General features: G+C 37.4%; 1 protein-coding gene across 2 annotated transcripts in view; it reads left to right on the plus strand.

Moving 5' to 3' along the window:
- Nucleotides 1-20286, plus strand: part of LOC121887649 (zinc transporter ZIP11-like) — a 132890-nt gene that overhangs the window by 54376 nt on the left and 58228 nt on the right. The window lies entirely within an intron of this gene.

The raw sequence follows: 20286 nt of genomic DNA on the forward strand, positions 1-20286 counted from the left end.
ATAGATAACATAGTTTGTTTAGGTTTAGGTCATAGGTTGTCTGCAGCAAAGTTCAGTTTTATATCACAGCACAGTCTCAATAAAAACTGCAGTTTTAGCCACAACATGTAAAATACTACTACAGGAACATTAAAACAAGCTCACTGCAGCAGCTTTGACAGCAGCCATGTGGGAAATCAGATGGTGGGTGGAAATGCTCAAACTGCAAGACCAAAATTTCTGACCTGCCAGAAAACCAACTGATCATCTGAAAGCCAGATTAAGCAGGGGCACCACATCCAATGTGAACCTTTAAAAAACATGAAAAATACAAATTCAAGCAAAAAGCCACTGAGGAAAGCAGTGACTAAAAATTGTATGGAAAATAAAAAGCTGTTTATCTTGTGCTGTGGTGGTGCTGAACGGAGAGCTCCTGTAAAGTGATAATATGCATGTCTAGTTACTATTACTATTATTTACTACTATTTACTATAACTATTACTGAAGACTGGCCAAATGTTCACTTTGAGCTAATTTCTCCACCTCTGTGTCCGACAAAACATACTTGCTTTTCCATCTTTGTCACGCAGCCCATATTTTGTCCATACTAAATATGTAAAAACACAATTTGCCTTTTTAGTGCTTAAAGAAGGGCCGACAGTAATCCCTGAGAAGACACGACAAGAGTTTCATATCTATATATTGATCTTTTTATTGATTTACGTAATGACCTGTTTATTATATAAATAGATAAAATGAGGTTGAAGGACATAGAGAAAATAATACAGAGTAGCAGGACAGACTATGAGCAAAGATGGATGCATTTGTGTAATTTACGAGAAAGAGAAGGGGGAAAGGGCAAGCATCAACATGTACGGATAATGCTCTCGTATTTCCATTATGTCTAAAAAGCTTATGATAGTTACTGCTCCAGCTCTATTTATTCTCTAGTGCAACAGAAACTTGTCATTTTAGTTTTATTCACTGTACAAATGGTTTTGCTGGCGTGTGTTTGATTTACATTCTCTACTTGATCAGGCATGTCTCAAGGGACTTTACACAGCTTTTCCAATATTTAACAAATCAACAACCTTCCCACCAACATAAAACAAAAGAAAACTAAACAAAGTGCTGTTATGGTTACGTGTGCCATTTTTCAGAATGAGTTGTAGCTGCAAAATATTTGATATTAGTCTTTTCTAAAAGCATCTGTAAACTGTAAATGCATGTTGGCTGTAACACACCACACAATCTGTTATATTTATTATTAGGGTATTTAGGATACTTAGAACTAAATTCATCTAGCTCTCTCATTTTTCAAGTGAAGTCCTTTTGTTAAAATATTCCTTGTAATTGATGGGAAAAAGATGAGATATTGATAAAGACGGGAGAGGAAATAAAGAAGGGGGTTCTGACAGAATGAGATCAACTTAGAAAAGAATTATCTGGCGGTGTTGAGATTTGTCACGTCTTTATGTCTTACCCTGGCAAAATAAACATCCAGTGTGTGATGGGTAGGGAGTGCCAATTATACTAAAATATCAAAGAGAAGCATGTTAATTTAATGGAATAATTAGAAGTACATTACCATATGGAAATGAAGTAGCTTCTTCTGAATCGTATTTTACAGGAACCAGTTAACTGTACAAACACAAAAATGCCTGTAATGTCTTTTAATCTGAACCAACACGACACCAAATACAATATTGTGTATGTGACAGTGTTGTTTTTCCTTGCACTGGCAACATTTCCCCCTGAATGCAGCAAAGGTAAAATTATGTGTTTATTCGTAATGGAGTTGCAGATTACTTGGTGCTCTTCTCTGGCTCTTGCTCTGTATGCATAAGAGTCCTCTCTATCATCACTGAACTGGATATATCACTATGAAAGCAATAACTGCTATTTGTCAGCAGGACTTTTTTGTATTTTTACCAAATTACATTTAATGTACTAGTATGTTAGTGTGAGTAAGAGAGTGGAAAACATTTTAACAAAAGGGAAATGGGATCTTGGGTGAATAAAACTGTTAGGTGTGCACTAAAAAAGCATTATGAGAGGAAGAGGATTTTTGTTTTGAAGATTTATGAAGCTACAGTATTGTAGACTTTACTCCAGTGCGAGTCTTCTCTCAGCAAGATGAGATGTGTCTCTCCTGAGGAGAAGAGTGTAAAGAATTCTGAGTGAGCTCAAGGATGTTTTCTTACGTATGCACCTTCGAATCAAAGGGTGTAAAAGCAGCAGACGTGCATCACGACCGTCTGATAGGCAGGTGCAAAAATAGAAACAAGAAAAAAGTACAGAAAGTTGTTTTTTTGGGTTTTTTTCTAAATCAGTTGCTATATGTCATAGTTAGAGGTATCAGGCAACACTTGAGAAGGCTATCATAAACATACGAACATTTGAAAACCTGTCTCTATCACTTTGGATTCACGTGCATCCATGGTTGCGTTTCCATTGTCATTATAAGATATGAAAAAATTGCGAAAAAGTTGCATGCCAGACAGAACAGGATTATCACACTATTGCTGAAAGTCAAATTAAAGTGAAATGGCAGCAAGTATTTGGCCAGCACAAATCCTATTAGTGTGTAGGTTTAGCTTCTCTCTCATTAGAACTTGGAATAATTTTCCTTTGCATTAGAACTCTTTGCATTTTTTAACATTGACTCTTACTGGTCTTACTGTTAATCCACCAAGACATTGAGATTTTGTCAACAATCTATTTATTTTTTAGAATAGTGTTACTCTTGTTGAGTGGATGTATAATAGAAGTGCAGCTTGGATATCAGCGTCATGCATAAATATGCCAAGTCACTGTGTTTCATTGTCATTCAGTGCCAGTTGTCATAGCGTGTTTGTTTTGTCTTCGCCCACCACTGATGTGTTTCTTTTTGTTTCAATGATCAGTGACAAAATTGCTGCCTTGTATGCTTTCCGTCATAAGAGGATGCCGTCAGTAATTGTTTTGACAAAGTGACTGATTGATTGTTCAAACTCAGGGCAGGAAACTCTTAGTTGAATAAGAACCGCTGCTGTAGTGATCTTTAGCATCGCCCTGTTGCATCAGCGAAATTAAAATGAGCATCACAATTTACCCTCGTGAATTGCCTGTAAGATTTTATACAACTACAGAACTACAGATTTTATAGAACTACACAAAACATGCTCATAATTTGCGTGAAGCATGACTAGATATGCTTTATTGTATAGGCACAGAAACTCAACAGCATGTAACCTGGAGCTTCCCATAAGCTGAACTTTTATTGCCTGTAAGGCTTTGATGTTTGGTTCTGCCAGGTATTTCCACTGTGTTTTACAAAGCAGAATGTTTGTTTCTAATATATTGAAAAAGTACACCACTTCAGTTATAGCCTATACCATGAAAAAGGCAACGGGACAGACATCGTCATTTTTATGCGCTGTAGCACATTTGTGGGACAGACAATGATGGAATAAGTGGTGCTAATATTGATTTTCTTTCACGTTTACACTTAATGACTTTTAAATGTCACTATCAGTTAATTATTGAAGGGCCCACCCGCAGGAGGAAGTCGATAGAATGGAGCAGAGAGTGAACAAGACCAGCACTGGATTAGCTCCCACCTAACTGATGAGCTCTCCAGAGCCGGGTGTGTCCCTCAAGACAGGTTGGCTGCTGGTCATGCTCTCTTTGTCCTCCCGCTGCTTGATTCTCTCCTGAATCACAAGATTGGGAGATGCAGGTGAAGAATCCGGTATACTGTAGAACTGACTGCAGGTTGCAGTGCAGTCCTCTCTGAGCTTTTTTCTTTCCTTCAAAAGAAAGTAAATGTACTTCACTTCTGGAAAAAACAGTGATTTTGAAAATACCTTTGATACCCAAACCTTACTGAGAATTGTAATTAAACTAGTAGCAAACTCCCCAACACTGTGCACACAGTCTGCAGTTTACACAAACACATAATGAGGCAGCAAAACAGACATGTCTGATGTTCTGGATCAGACCATCACCTTGCAGTGCTCAGCTAAACACACGTCCTGCTGTATTAATGCCCCCGCTGCAAACAAGCTGTTACATTGCACTCATCCCCGAGAGCACTTGGAACTTAGTGGATTTAGTATCTCCTCCAAAGCATTGCCGAAATTGAGTTCCAGGAACACACCCCCAAAGCACCCGGAGAACAGTGGAAACAAAAACAAAACCTGTGACAATGGTTAGATGTTCAGTTATAAGTTGCCACGTCCCCATAGTGGAAAAAGCCTACTAGTAACAAGGGATTCAGCTACAGAATAACTGACTTTCTTTCTGAATTGTGTCTCTTATCTATCTGCACCACTTTGAAGAAACCTTTTCAGTCAATACACAGACACAGTTAATAGTTTTATAAAAACTTAAACCCAAGTATGCACTCCTTCTGGCTTTTCTCTGTCTCTGTTCCTTCATCTTCCTTTCTCTCTAGAGCCCATTTTATCCTTAGAGACATATTTGAATGTGTTTTTTATCATTGTAGACACGTCATTTCTCAGCCGTGATAATATGAGGAAGGATCTGATGGCGAAGAGGGATTTAAGGAAGAGATTTTATGTGTAGTCTTGAAGATAAGCAAAATCTTAAACTTAAGTTGTCCTAAGTTATGGCCTTAGATGAGAGATCTCTGTAACACATTGTCTCCCATGGCGTCTTTTTGTTGACTTCCTGTACCTCAATCCTCTGGTGTAATCACTGATCAGGTGGTTACAGTGTGTTGAGTTTCTGAAAGTTGCTGAAATTCAGAGAAGAGAGGCAAACTCCCAGTATTGTGTGAAATAATTTAGACCCCAGAGAGAAACTGCAATAAAAAAAAATAGGTATTTTGGAAGCCCAGAGGTGCAGCAGGATAAAACTGTTCTCTGTACTTTTGAAAGTTTAAAGAATCTGTGAGGACAGTAGACTTTGCAATCCTCAACCTATTTTTTTTCTTTTTAGTTGCTAGTTGGGGTGCAAAATATTTCCTTCAGTGGGTTCTGTCATTGTAAATAAGTTCACATTTCTGTGGATGGAAGGCTAATTGATGTTTAGTAAGTTCCTTATATGCATTTTTTGTAATGTGTATTTTAGAAGTTTTGGTTTAGCACTTATTGCCTTTGCCTGTTTTCTTTGCCAACAAGTGTGAATTTACAGCATTTTTTTTAGAACCCAACATTTTTGTAGTGCAAGAAACAAACAACAAAGAACAAAGAAAGAAAGCAAGAAAGTCACAGGAGACTCAGAGAATATAGTAGATGTGTTTACAAGTGAATGTGTGATAAATGAGGCAGATGAGTCCCTCAGTCACACAAACCGACTACTGTGAGTGGAAACATAGTCTATATGTTTCCCTGTTTGGAACACAGGATGCACTGAGGATGAAAGTAAGTGTTTATCAGGAAAACACAGAAAGAGATTGACTGTTGGACCCCCAAGATTTGTTGCTATATATGAACACACTCTCATTTAACTCATTAATTATTCCAGCCGGCATTCCACTTATTACCCCTGTCAACGTGGTTCCTGGTGTGTGTTTGGTTCATTCAATTTGTGTGTGTTTATTAAAAGGCTGTACTTCATTTGACATCATTGTCATGTGTTTTCTCAAGCTTCTCCTTCAAATCACTCTTCAACTTTCTCATTGCGGTAAGTAGAAAGGCTTTAAGTGGCAGATCAAAGAGATGACACTGCCTGACAGGAGAGTAGTTTAGAGAGGTGTCACAACCTTCAGTCTTTGCTTTTCGTGTTCATGTTGTTTTCCTCTTCATATCTTTTCTTTGCGGATTTATAAGTTCAATGTTTTCTCCTGAACCCTTCTTTTCTTGGGCTTTACTGCCATTTCTGTGTATATAAAACCCGGCTTGGATGCTGTGAAATATGGCTCTGAGTTTTCTATGAGGCTGAAGGTGTTGTAGATGTCAATTGTGGACTTTATTCTTGTGCCTTCGTGTCTATTCTTGTTATCATAAGAACATATTTGTCATAAAATGGCCAAAGTTTGATTCCAAATCAAACAGACGAAGGATGGATAAGATGAATGGTGACTTTATTGGGAGAACAGTGCATCCCATCAAAACAGTGCTATCTATTATAGCTAAACCCACTGTCTCATTTCAGCATGCCGGCACTGCTGGCAGGATCTAAATAATCAACCTTCTGGCTTTCCTCTGTTGACACAAGTATGTTATCAGGTCTGATGAGCCAAAAAGAGACACGTCATTCCTTTGAACGTGGGCATACTGTTATGTGAGCAGTATGAATATACATTTGGGGGTAGGTGATAAAAATAATTATGATGATAATCCATGATCATCACACTGGATTGCATGGTATTCAGAAGTTTTTAGAAATTTGAAAGATACATCCCCATAACTTGTATATATGATGTTTATTACAATTCACAGTATTGTAAAAAGTCAATTATTATACTACAGTAGAAAGCCGTAAGACACAAAAGCCATGGTCAATCTCATATTAGTACAGCACAGGGTCATCTGGCAAAAAACTTTTGCCACACCACAAGAAAATGTTATATGGCAAACAAACTGTTAGCCAATCAAATATTTGAAAGGCACATTCCTGGAAGATGACTTTGTATCGTGAATAGAAGGGGGAGGATACATCTGACAATTATGTAACTTTCTGAAACCGAGAATCCAACAGGAAATCCCACTTCACACAGTGATTGGCCAGGTGTGCAGAGGTGAGACAGTAAACTGTTTTTTTAACTTTAGCTGTGCTTTCTTACTTAACATAACTACTATACTCACAACCAAATTCCACACTAGGAATGCCTTCAAGGAGAGACAGTCTGAGTGTGTGTGCCTTCAAGTATTGCCATTTGGAAACTGCTATAAATATTTTTGCCTTTTGAGATGATCAGACAGTGGATAATCCCACTGTTTACCTGTTGATTTGAGTTTCAAATTATTGCCACTGTGATAATTGAGTTGTAAAATTGTCTGATAAGCCTTCAAACATATGGCTCTGTTACTCCAACTGGCCTACCTTGATCTTATTTTATTGTTTTATCAGTACCTGATGCCACAGGCTCCTGCCAACACAGCTCCTTGTGTGAACGGGTGGGTCTTTTTTGATGCATTGCTGTTTTTTGTATTTTGAAATATGAAACTGGAATGAAATAATGTGTGGAAAGGTTTAAATCAGTAAAATAACAGAGGTGAAAAGCAGTTTAGTTGCATAAAAGCAGAGAAGGGATGTGATTGCTCAAAAACTATTTATTTCTGCCTCCTAATTTGGAATAACATAATTAGTAACTAGGTCTGGGTGATATGGCAAAATATATAATCATGATATTTTTTTCCGTCATTGATCAATATCGATATTTATCACAATATGTAATTTGATAATGCTGCCAGTTTGAAGAGTATCCTGATAATGACTGAAGCCTGAAGAAACCAGAGGGTCCATTAGTTAAACTTTAGAATAGTGTATTAACATAAAAGATAGAAAAACATAATGTCAATATTTAACTTTGCCAACATGCTTTATTTGCCTAATAAAGCAATACAAGTTAGCTTGCCTTGTAACTTATTAAAATAATGTAAAAACTAAAAGCTGTTACTACTATTATATCAAATTCCTTTGGCCACTTCTCAATTTTAGAGGTAGAAATCTAAGTAAAAAATGCAAAATTTTAATCCAGCCATTATGGTACATCTTTATTTGTATATATACAGTGTATATAAAGCATGTGTACATATAAAAACCTCTTCATTTATCTTACTGACTGTTAGTGGGTTGCCTTATGTTGTTACTTAGCTTTGTGCTTAGCCTAGCTTAGCAGTTAGCTTTGTGAATCCACAGTCAAAGCAGCCTAGTAACAGCAGAAGCAAGATGATGGAAGTCCTTCTTTCTTAAAAGTAAATTTGGTGATTGGTGCAGCCACCAGTATTGATTGGGACAGTAGTCATCAATTCATGAATGTGTCATATTGAAATATCACTTTAACAGGAGTTTACTCTATGGGCTGATGTATGGACTGAATTATTTGAACATCACAGACACATTGCTGCTACTGTGATTGCTGCCACCATTTTCTTCACCACAGGATATCAATCACTTACACACAAGCTGCTATACTGACCTACTGTAAGTAGGGATGCCCCCACGCACACAAAAGCATGATTGCCAATGTACAGACTCCCAATGGTCTTGAAAAGAAATGTAAACAGTAGGGGTCCACAGAATAACATTTACTGTAAAACTTTTACTGTTGGGATTATATATATCACTGACACACTTTCAGGTACCAGAATGTATTGTACTACAGTTGCTGGAGATGGTGTATCTTGACTTCACATTACCTCGTTGCCCTTTTTCTTCACATAACTTAAAATGACAGAAAATGTTAATACATTTCCTAAAATACTGTATATAACAAAATGCAATTGAGATTACTAATTGCTCTTTTAAAGAATCCAAATGTTTGAGTGAGTTGAGTTTGGATGGACCTCATTGGAGACTCAGAAAGAACTGGAAAATGAGCAATGATGATGCTGTCAAGTATCTTTAAAGGAACAGATTTACATTTTGGGAAATTAGCTTATTTGTTTTCTAGCCAAGAGTTATCTTAGGAGATTGATGCCACTCCCATGTCTGTACGGTAAATACGAAGCTACTGCCAGAAGCTAGTTACCTCACTGTAGCTTAGCACAAAGACTGGGAACAGGGGGAAACAGTCTGGCTCTGTCCAAAGGAATTAAAATACAATAGAAATGATTGGCTGATTTTTCAACAAAAGTCTGTTATTTGAGTATGATATACACACTGCCTGTAGGCTTGAAAAATGACTCTTAAATGACTTGCTTTTTTTGCTTCAGTTAGCTTGGATTCACAGCAGTTACATTGTGTTCCTTTAATCCTGTGAAATGTGTGTCTTTCATTATGTCTCCAAGTCTCAAGTCGCTTTACAGGATGTCACTTTTACATCATCATCATCATTATCACCATCCCCTCTCAGATGTCAACAGGATCCACACCTTATTACACATGCCAGTGTGTGTGTGTGTGTGTGTGAAAGCCTTTGTGTGTTATGTGTAAATGTCAGTCCTCTCAAAATGAGACTTTAGTCTCCACCAGTCTAACAGCTCATTAATTAAGAGCTGTGTGCCAGACCAGGACACATCATTTTATCTGGCAGGATGTCAGCCCCCATGCATGCACTCTCTCTCTCTATCACACATACACACACACACACACACACACACACAGTTTCATGCTGATAATGACATGTCTACCTCTTAAAATTGTTACCTCTGAAAAGTTGCTTTAGTATGTTTGCGTGTGTCTGTATGTGTGATCCTTTAAAGGTCACAAAAACTGTAGAAACAGAAAGATAAAGAAGTGGACAGTCTGCATGTGTGCTGTAAATCCATGTACCTATCGACAGAGAGGCAACAAGATTGAGGTTTCTGTGCGTTGGTGTGTGTGTGTGTGTACTACTGTATGTTGATTAAGCTTTCATGTGACAGTAATTAATCATGTGGTTAATGAATGCAGATTTATCATTGTATCGTCTCATTCTTTTTGAGTAATGCATAATAAATATGCACAAACAACACAGAGATGCATTTAGAGGATGATCTATCAATAGGCCGTGGGTGGAAATACAACTACAGCGTACTGCTCTACTGTAGTCGAAATTTTTATTGAGTAGAAGTAAAATTACTGAAAACCAACTCAGGTGAAATTGGCTGTTTTAAAACGCCCTTTGGTGAAAGTGAAACAAAAGGTGCACTGTTGATACTCAGCTATCAGGTGACAGAGAGCAAAAGTACATCGACAGAAATGAAGTAATTTACTTGCAAATAGAGAAACATACTGTAGAGACTTTGATTGTGTTTAGATGATTGCTCTGATCAAAATAGCCTCTGGGGATAACACCTAATGCATGCTGAAGACAAATCTGTTTTTATCAGCTTTTCGATAGTGCTTAACTGGGGAATTATTGCATTATTAACACTCACAGCCCTACACTGTACTAATTAACCAAAGTGTTTGCAGGGATTAATTCCCAAACATTACACACCCATTTTGAGGATCCCCAGCTGATCTTTTCTGTTTTCATAAAGGAAAGAAACAAAGAGGAAAATGTGTGTATGCTCTCATAAGGTTATGTTAAACTCCCATTGTGCATACACCTTGGAAAACAGTGTATTTTATTGTTTTTATATTGGTATACCAGTAGGTTTACATTAAAAAGTCAGTAATATACCATCATGCTAAATCAGTATAGTTATATGCATGAAAACAGGCTGTGCCTTTTAAGGCATCTACATCCAAAAGGATAATTTATTTCACTTTAACATTCATTTTGAACCAGTAATATGATTTCTCAGTGACAACATGTCACCATTGAAAATCTTTAAGACTTTTCCACACCAGTAGGAAACAGACTCCTGATCTTGTTAAATAGTTAATCAGGTGCCCTGGTGTGTATAAACAACCTTTCACTTTTTGATTTGTGCCGTCTGTGCAAACTCAGAGTGACACAGTGATACATTTTGATGCTAGCACACTGACAAGTACATTAACAAGTACATTAACTCTTACTATTGGGATAATGCTTTCTTTCCATTGCATGTTTTAGCCACCAATTGCCCTCTTACAAACTTGCAAAGTGCAGGCAAACATTAACACAAAGTACATATTTAAGAGAGTGAAGTTGGGAAAAACAGCATTTAATGGTTTTGGGCTGATCCAGCAAACCATGTAACAAAAAGAAAGCTTGTAATACTTTAATTTTATGCATTTTTAAGGTTATTATATACCTCAAAAGTCACTGGCCTAGTCCACACACTTAAAATGCAGATACTGCACTCTGCCTTTAGACAATGTTCAGGTTATTCAAGGGAGTATTGACAAAGACAAACTGTTCTGTAATCTTTCTCATCATTTTGAGCTAGTTTGTTTAAAGGAATACTTATTTACACTGTCTTGCTAGCTTAGCCCAGCAAAAACTTTGAAAATGAAGGGAAACTGCTAGCCTGGCTCTGTCTAAAGGTAACAAAATCTGCTTACCAACACCTCTCATTACCACATGACGAGAGGTGTAAAAACCGAAGTGTAAAAACAACAATTTGCCATTTACGGGGTACATTTGACCGGGAGCAGTTGCTCGGCAACTAGTGGAGACTCCTCCTTCCTGCTCTCAGCAAGAAAACAATTAAGCATATTTCCCAAATGCCAAACTATTCTTCAAGAAAATACATTATTGTGATTGTTTTAAGCGGTGAAGGTAGCCTGTGGAGTTTCATAGCTCATGATTAAATGTGATGTATCTCTATTTTGATATGTCTATCCATCTGCTATTAATATTTCTATTGACACTGATAAAATACATTAATCTCTTAAATACATTTAAATATGTGATTTCAAGGAAGCTTAACCATAACAAATTGTTGGCCTTAACTGCTACCTCACTAAGCTAGGCTAGTTACCTTCTAGCACTACAGGTTTAGCTATTTATTTTTCCCGCATTTAGCTACTGCCTAACTTGGATGTCTTAGTAAAATACCAATTTTGTTGGTTCATGAAAATTTGTAATTTTTTCAATTTCAGATAACAGCGAAGATAAAAGGCTAGTAAATTTAGGTTTGGCTAAAGTTAGCTGATATTGTGCAGTTATTGTGTTATGGTTTGGTTTTTAGCTCAGTTTTGTAGTATTGTATTACACAGTAATTTCTAACATAAAATACTGAGAAGTCAGCTTCTGGTCTTAACTCACTTTTAACCAAATATACATATAATTCTATTGTTTTGGCTTTGTAGGGCAGCATGTGTAGCTATTTGACTTTTTTTCTAAATTCTTCAGTCTCCCTTGAGTTGTTTTGATACCAAAGCTATTTAAATTTAGGACATGCAATGGCAATTTTCACTTTTCCAACAGGTTTAGTGTTGATACCAGCTGAACATTTGTGATGCCTTTTATGATAAGTGACTGATGCTTTTTGAACCATGTAAACTGCAGCGAGTTAGAACCTGGGAAGACTAAATGCATTTGGGCATGAACACCACTGATGTACCTGCATAAATGGATGCAAAACGATGCTGTTCAGCAGAAGATCTGACTTGGTGTTTTGTGATCTGGCCACTTTCTCAGCATTCTTCTGATTTATCAAGAGAGTCACACTGAGGCACTCAAGCATTTAGCTGCAGGAAAGAGTCATTTATCCTCCTTGCCTGGCCGCTAACTGCTCTGTCTTTGTCTTAATGATAAATGATAGTTGAAGCAGCCTTAAAAGCACTTCTCAATTTTAAGCTTCACTGAAAGAACAAGTCAATTATTTTTTGAGTTTTTAAGGTTTTTATATCATTCTGTAGCTTCACATTAGTTTTCCATATGTATTCAAATCTGAAAATTCAAATTTTGGTCGAAGTACGTTTGTTTTAGCATCAAAATGCTATTTTCCCAAGCCCCTCTAAAAACTTTTTCCCACATGACATAGGTTTCTGCATGATGACGTTCCCGCATATAAACCGATATTAAACCTCCTAGCCGGCCTAGCCAGTAGTCACAGATACGGACTGAGCACTCACTGTTGCTGCTGCTTTACTAAACGTGCCAACAGACACACACAGACAGAGCTCTGGCTCTAACCCACATTGCTGCTTTTTCCTAACAGCTGAGTGGGCGTTTCAATTTGAAAAACCCAGAAAGGAACGCAGGTGGCTTTGTCCTTGAACTATTTTTGCTGGGGGTGATCATTTTAGGAGCAAAGCTAAATAAAATAAAACAGATATGTTTTAGAGTTGAATTTGTTGCAATTTCCTGAAACAGTCAAAGCTGAGCATTATGTGTACTCCTGCTAGTATCATTTATTTGCATATTAATGTGATAACCGCTACCCAAGGTATAATAGGATGTTATGGAAAAAGGCCTGCTGTCTCATTGTATCCCTCCCTTGATTATTTCTAAATGTCAGATGTTCAGTCAGGTTAGAAAAGGCCATTGAACGGTTGCGTCTCTATGGCCGACATCATTGGCTAAAATGTCTATCAATGAAGAGGATGACAGACTGACTGGTAATTTGCTGGTGGAAACAAAGCACGGTTCAACATTTATATAGATGCAAATGAATCCACTAAAAAGGCAAATGAAAGAGGGGGAATGCATTACTGCACTCTTCTCTTAATACACGTGTGATTGGGGAGCATTTATTTTAATAGCTCTGCGAATGAAGAGTTGACTTCCGGTTGTGATTACAGTTTCGAGGTCTTCTCTAATAACAGTCCTGGTGACCTCTCCATCGGCTGGAAAGGTGGGAATTTGGATTGGAGTTGCTTGCTTTAGACACTATCATTCAGATTCAGTACAAGGGTTGGTTTGAAAAGGGCAGTGACACGCTGTGCTGTTGTTAGTTAAAATGAATAAAATTACTGCAAGGAGAACTTGTTTCAACATGATTTCAAAACTAACCAGAGGTGTAATTTTCAAAGGTGGCATTGTCAAACCCACAGTTTATCAAATTGCAACATTCAGGTTCCCAAATGTCTCACAATCCCATCTTTTTATTTGATTGTCTATAGAACTTTGTAAGCTGGTAGTGTGAGTAGGCACAGATGTAGTAATGCACTCTGTGGCGGCTATATTGGAAGCCGTCAGGTGATGGATGACAACATATGGATGTGTGTGTTACTTGTGAGTTCCTTTTTGAAAATAACATTAGCGAGAAGCCAGTCATGGCGTTTTTAGTCACCGGATTGAACGCTCTGTTTACAGGTCATTACTGACAGTATGAGTCTGAGCTGAGCTTGCTGGCTTTCGTTCCTTCTGTGTTGTTAAATTAAACTTGGCCAGTATGGCGCCAGTCTGAACAAATAATCTGACTAATCTACATACAGGTGAAATGCAGATGGAGTGATTATTCAAACGTGAAGGTAATTTGCTTTGATAGTCGTGTGCTCCAGTTTTGATATAAAGTGAGTAGAGTAGAAACTTGAAATCATGATTAATGACTTAATGGTTTCTTGGCACAACACTGTGACACTGAAGGCCAGTTTAGACCAAAGATACACAATTACATGAGTTGAAACTTCCAACTATTTGCAATGCAAGTCTGCAACGTTCTGAAACCTGCAGGTTTACATTAGATAGGGTATAGTTTCCATAGCAACAACTCTCTGCACTTCCATTCTAACTGCTGGCTTTTCAGGCTTTTTTGTAGCTCGATAGTTTGTATCTTCTTAAAATATGAATGAGGGTAGTGATAATGATAATGAATTACTTGCCACAGTTGCAGTTCTAGCATTAATGGAAAAAATATTTTTTAAAAACATGAGGGTCGAGAATTTGGAGCCGTTACAGTAAATTTTAAGGCTTGTGTCATACAGACACGGCTGTTACTCAAACAAATTGATGAGGTGATCCTCTCTTTTCCTAAATTGCCTTTTCAACCAGCTGACAGTTTGTAACTGACTTGACCAGCTGACTTCGCTACGAGCTAATTGGCTGTTGAAACAGGGGATGTGCCTTACATTCTAAAACCAGCTACTGACGACTTGACAAGCTGACTCGCAGGCGACGCCAGCTTGAGTCGAGCTGAGACGGGCCATTTTACACTGCTGCAACTTTTCCCTGCAACGCTCTAAAATGATTTCATCTCGACACAAATCTTTGGTGTAAACTGGACTTCAGATGTAGCTGAGAATCAGTTAATACTGAAGGGCTCCATGTGTAAGGTTGCTATTAACAATTATCTTCATCTTCAAGTTGCTTCTTTTGTCCAACTAATATTCCAATTACTGTCACATATGACAAAGAATAGCAGAAAATCCAAGGGAATATTTGTCACTTTTTGCTTGAAAAATGACTTCAAAGTAATCAAAGTAGTTGCCGATTCATTTTCTGTCAAGTGACAAATCAATGAATTGTCCAGTTGTTCCACTCTACATGTTATCTGTCACACTCACAATACCAAAGCTTGTAAAATGTGGTCCGTCATGCCAGAAAATTGCAGATAATGGTATAAATAGAATAAAAAATATTATTATTATTATTTTATTTTATTATTTGAAATAATGGTGCAACATACTCAAACATGTTTAACCTTATCTTAACCTGTACCTTTCAAGCATTACAGAATATACTGTAAGCTCTGTAAGTTCTTTCAATACGTGCTTTTCTCTCAGACGTGTCTAATTACAACATCACCTTGATCCATTGGTGCCTTTCTAAGGAATTGTGCAGCCATGAAAATATGAAAAATATGTTCACGTATGGATTAAGACATCAAAAGCAAACTGCCTGCAAACCTGCATTTTCAAGGTTTTATCTTATGGAGATGTTCATGTACTCTGATAGATTTGATTTTGAACTCAAGTACCGCATCGACAAACAGCAAATGTCAACAAACCTGTGTAGCTCTCTCAGTTATCCATGTGGAAGGAAATCTCTCTGGCAGGAAATAATCAGTTTTCCTTGAAGACTTTTAAAGGTCTTCTGGTTGATATATGGGCACCAGTTAGGTTTTTCTCTACTTGAGGAAGTTGATCTCCATGATCAAATAGACTGAGCCTGGTCAATAATATGAAGTGGAGATAGCGGGAGTGTATATATCAGAGCTCACAAGTCATGGAGAGAGTGGCCGTGTAGATGTGTTCCTCATGTGCTTGAGTGTGTTGACATGTGTGGTAGGGTGTGAGTTTTTAAGGAAGGGTGGGGGGTGAGTTGCCTCTTTGACTTTTTTCTCCTCTTTCTCAACTCATGCCTTCCTCAACAAACTGTGACAAGTCCTCTGAGACGTCTCTGCTGCTGCAGTTTTCACACAGAATGAATCACATATACATCAGATAGCTGGATTTCTTTCATATAGAATCCTACTATGGCACATGAAGATCTGTACTCTAGACATCAACAGACTCTTCTCGACTCGAGGAGGGGTGGGCGGATTAATCTAGCCGAGTTGGCGAGTGAGCTTGTAAAGCACACTTAAATCCTATATATGTGCAGTTATATGTGTGATTTAACAAATTCTCTGTACGCCATTTTTGCTGTTTAACCTCAAAGATGTTTTCATTTTTTTGTCAGGTAAAATATTTCATTATATCTTCAGCAGGAATGCCAATTTTTCTAAGTAGAGGCAAAATAAAATCCGCACAGTTTATGCAAATAAACTTTTTTTTTTGTTTTTGGTAAAGGACTGCCAATAAAAATGCACTGATTTTCAGCCAGTGAGCCTCCGCTACCACCGCCTCCAGCTGGGACAGTGTCCAACACTGTGATCTGGTTTGTGGTTGCTTTCACTAAGCTGAAAGGTCACAACTAAGGTTTCTCTACCGTTTATAGACGAGGTTTTTTATTGTTCATCCAACTTGTGTCAAATTTGTATTAATGCTGAAAACACATAAGTCTATTGTTAAGATGACTGCATATAGTCAGCCAATAAAAATGTGTATATATTTCATGTCACATTTTGCATTTAGAGGATACAGTGTGGAAGTTTAATGTTATTTCTGTTTTTGTTGTTTTGTTCGACGTATTCAAACCCAAGACATACTGTAAACTCATGGAGCCTCAAGTGTTATTCTAAACCTCTCTTTTCCAAGTCACAAACTCTCTTAACTGCGCAAACTTTGTCGTAAATGACTTGTTTCCACTTGAATAATAATGCTACCTGTTTATGAGTAGGTGCACGTCCAAGTGATTTGATCATTAGTGTAATGGACGCCCCCGAACCGCTAAACGACCAACTGTTTCGCTCTACTTGAGGACAAGTTTCATTCACAATAATGTGACCCAAGAGTAAAAAGAACTTTATACTGTAGAGCTTCAAGTCCTGCTGTCGGAAATCAGCAGAGAAAAACATAACAAGTTTATCAGTGTGGTATTAGTGTCATCAACAATAGTGCCATACTGTGAAGGAAATGAAGAAGGGATGGTCTCATATGAAGTTAAATGCTAAAAATCATCTTACTAATAGAGAGAAGTCCATAACCTAGATGGGAGTTGCTAAGAGAAAGACGAGAGAATGCACTGTAATATATTTGAAGTCACACTGTCAGACAGTGAACAGCTTAAAGAGCCTTTGGCAGCTGTAGTAGAGGAGAATTTTCCTAGCAACTACTAAATTGTAAAAGTTGTCATGCCAAAAAAAAAAAAAAAAAAGAGGGAAGAGATCGATCCTCCATTTACTTTTATTTCAGTGTTCAAATCAGGTTGCAGAGATAGGTGATCCATCACACTGAACGTTTTATTGCATTTATTTGGTCAAAGCTACGTTATTATTGAGTGGTAATGTTTGTGGCTTTGAAAATGTTGCTGTGTAAGGAAGGCAAAATCCTCAGCATGTCAGAAAATATGAGAGGTTTGTCAAACAGTTCCTACATTACACTATTATTATATTACCATGTGGCAATAAAGTAACTGACAATAATATAATGTTTTGGCAAATTGGTCACTGATGGATCACAAATTGTCTCAAGTGTTAAATTGGAAACTGAAGTCAGTGGGAAGAAATTGCTGCCTGGAAATTGGAAAAACAATCTACTATAATAGCACATGAGTCAGCGGTGATATAAAAAGTGGGTGATTTGAAGAGAATTCGCTAGCAATGCTAAACAACTTGCATGGTCCTTTAAGGGTAGACTTACTGAAGTTTTAACCATGTAATTGTATTGCTACTGATTCCCTATTTTTTTTTCTTTTTCTTCACTGGGAAGCAATCATAAATAGCCGCATTTCTCTCTGTCATGTAAAAAATAGTGTCATCAGACACATTCCCGTGGCAGCCTGCCTATCGCACCTGCAGGTTTTTGAAATAAGGTGATAAAACGGTCACCATCTGAAGGTGCAGGTACAGAGGAGAGAGAGAGAGCCAGAGAGGTGACTTTCATTGATCATCAGAGCCAGACTGCTGCTGGAATTGTTTTAATGGTGAGCCCAGACCTGCTGATGAGATTGTATCATGGGTCGTCACCAAAGGCCACCATGAGTTAATAATGTCCTCTCAAGTGCATGAACTGTCCCTTTCCATCAGACACACACACACACACACACACACACACACACAATACATGCTGACGATTACCACATCAATAAAAAATGCTCAAAATTGTACAGTATGCTTGGCTCAGATGCATACATAAATGGGCATTAAAACAGCAAAGATAGAAAATAATGAGTTATGTAATATTTAAAAGATTTCTTTTGTTCTAGCAACAGCCTGTAAAATCCATGTATTATTTAAAACAATGCAAACTGCCTGCAAATGAATTCATGAGACTCAATGGTGAAAATCTCTGCATTTACATGGATGAAATGATAGATACAAACTTGCAGCAGTTATTTGTGTCTGGTGTTTTCCAGCCTAACGATGACACCGCAACGTCCCCAAATGTCACGCATCACCTCACTCATTCATTTATGCCTGAGCAAACTTCCTCCTCTTTTTTTTTTTGTCCCCCTGTGTGGCGTTCAGGGCTGCATCCTTCTCATACGCCTCATTGCCACTGGCGTAAGTAATAACCAAAGAGCAGCTATGGCAGATACAGATTGGAATGAATTCATGGCTCAAAGGAAATTTTTCCACTTCAATATTTTCTTTTTGTTTGTCCGCACACTCTTTTAACAGCAATCTATATTAATTTTTCTTGTACACAGTTCAATATTTCATAGCCAGTAAACAAATATGTTGTATTGTTTTTCTGGGAGAGAGGAGGGTTAATCGTTGTTATTATTGCAACCATGATGACGAAGGTCACTAAACTTTAAAGTAATCATTTTAACCCAAACCATGATGTTTCCCTAGCCTTAACAAAGTTATTTTTGTGCCTAAACCTAACCAAATCTTAACAATAGCATTGTAAGACCACAAAATGTTTTTTTTTGAAACCACAATCCTGTCCTGTTGATGTTGTGCAATCAGGAAACACTTATATACGTTGCCCTGGAGAGCATGGACCAATTACATATTTTCTCATATAACCTGGAGGACCTGTTGGTTAATTGGTTTCCATTTAAGTACTTGTTTGTGTTTGTCCACATACTGTATGCATCTATCATGATTTCAAGAAAACATGCCAGTACACTTTGTGAACTCTGATGAACAAAAAAAAAAAAAAAAGCTCTTCCAGTCTACCTGCTTTTAAGCCAGCTGTGACACACTGGAGGATGAAGTAGGGAGGAGGACTGGAAAGCCTGTAACAATAGAGAGGATGAAATATGGATGCAAAAATTTTTTAGTTTAGTTTTTAGTTTTTTTTTTAGACCTCACTTCTAGAGATTACTCATCTAATGGTTTGCTAATGAATATGTGGGCTCTCTGTTTTCATCAAATTGGCCATTTTTTAAAAACCACTCAATTAAGCCCACATCTGTTTGTGGTGCTGCTTCATGGTTCGGTCTAGTGTGTATTTGTTGGCCACAGATAGTGTCTGACATATTTCTTTTTTTTGTTTGTTTGTTTTTTAAATGGGTTTTCTGTTAAAGTTTGATCTTTGTTCTGAATTAAGTGGGATTTAATTTAATTTAATTTTATGTAGTATAGTGTAACTGATCATCAACCAGAAACTTAACAGCACGCTGTCTAGATATTGCAAGCAAAGTGAATAAATTAGAGTACTAACCCAATTTATGTGCAGTAATCTCATTGAGCTATTGGACTGCCTCCTCCAGATTTTGTTCTTTTCAGAGTTTACTTCTCAGAAATCATTGTCCTTAATTAGTCCTCCATGTTCAGAGTAATTAAAATGCTCAATCATTGGCTGTGTTAACAGACACTGATGATTTACTTTGCACCAAGTTACTGCAGTCGCCTGGTTTTGCATTTTGCAATACATCTTACATCCTGACTTGGTCACAATAACCTAAGTAATGAAGTACCTGATTAAGGTGACTGATTACTGCCATGTGACTGTGTTTTCTGTCCATGCAACCTGTCCCTGGAGTAATCAGCACAGGGCAATGGGTAAAACGGGTATTGACAGTAAGTTATTTGCAGTTTCTTATGTTGATTTAAAGTTCCTCGAGGAATTTGAGACAAGTGTGTCTCAAGTCATCTTACCTTGAGAGAAGAGGCTCAATTTGAGTTTGAGGCATGTACCTACAAGCATGATTTTGTGACATCAGCCAATCATGGTCCAGTAAGTGTGATGTGGAAATGTGAAAAATGTTTATATATTGATAGATTCTGGATTTTTCAATGAAGGACAAGCATAAAAATGTCATTTTAAGAATTTTTAACCTGTTAATTGAACTTTTTTGGTGGACAAGCCACATCAGACACAAAGTATTATTCAAAACAGAGTATTTTTATATGTAATAAAACATGTCTGTGGGGATCTTTAAGGTTAGGGAAAGAT

This window comes from Thunnus maccoyii, chromosome 20, assembly GCF_910596095.1.
Source record: "Thunnus maccoyii chromosome 20, fThuMac1.1, whole genome shotgun sequence".
In the NCBI taxonomy this organism is placed as follows: Eukaryota; Metazoa; Chordata; class Actinopteri; order Scombriformes; family Scombridae; genus Thunnus; species Thunnus maccoyii.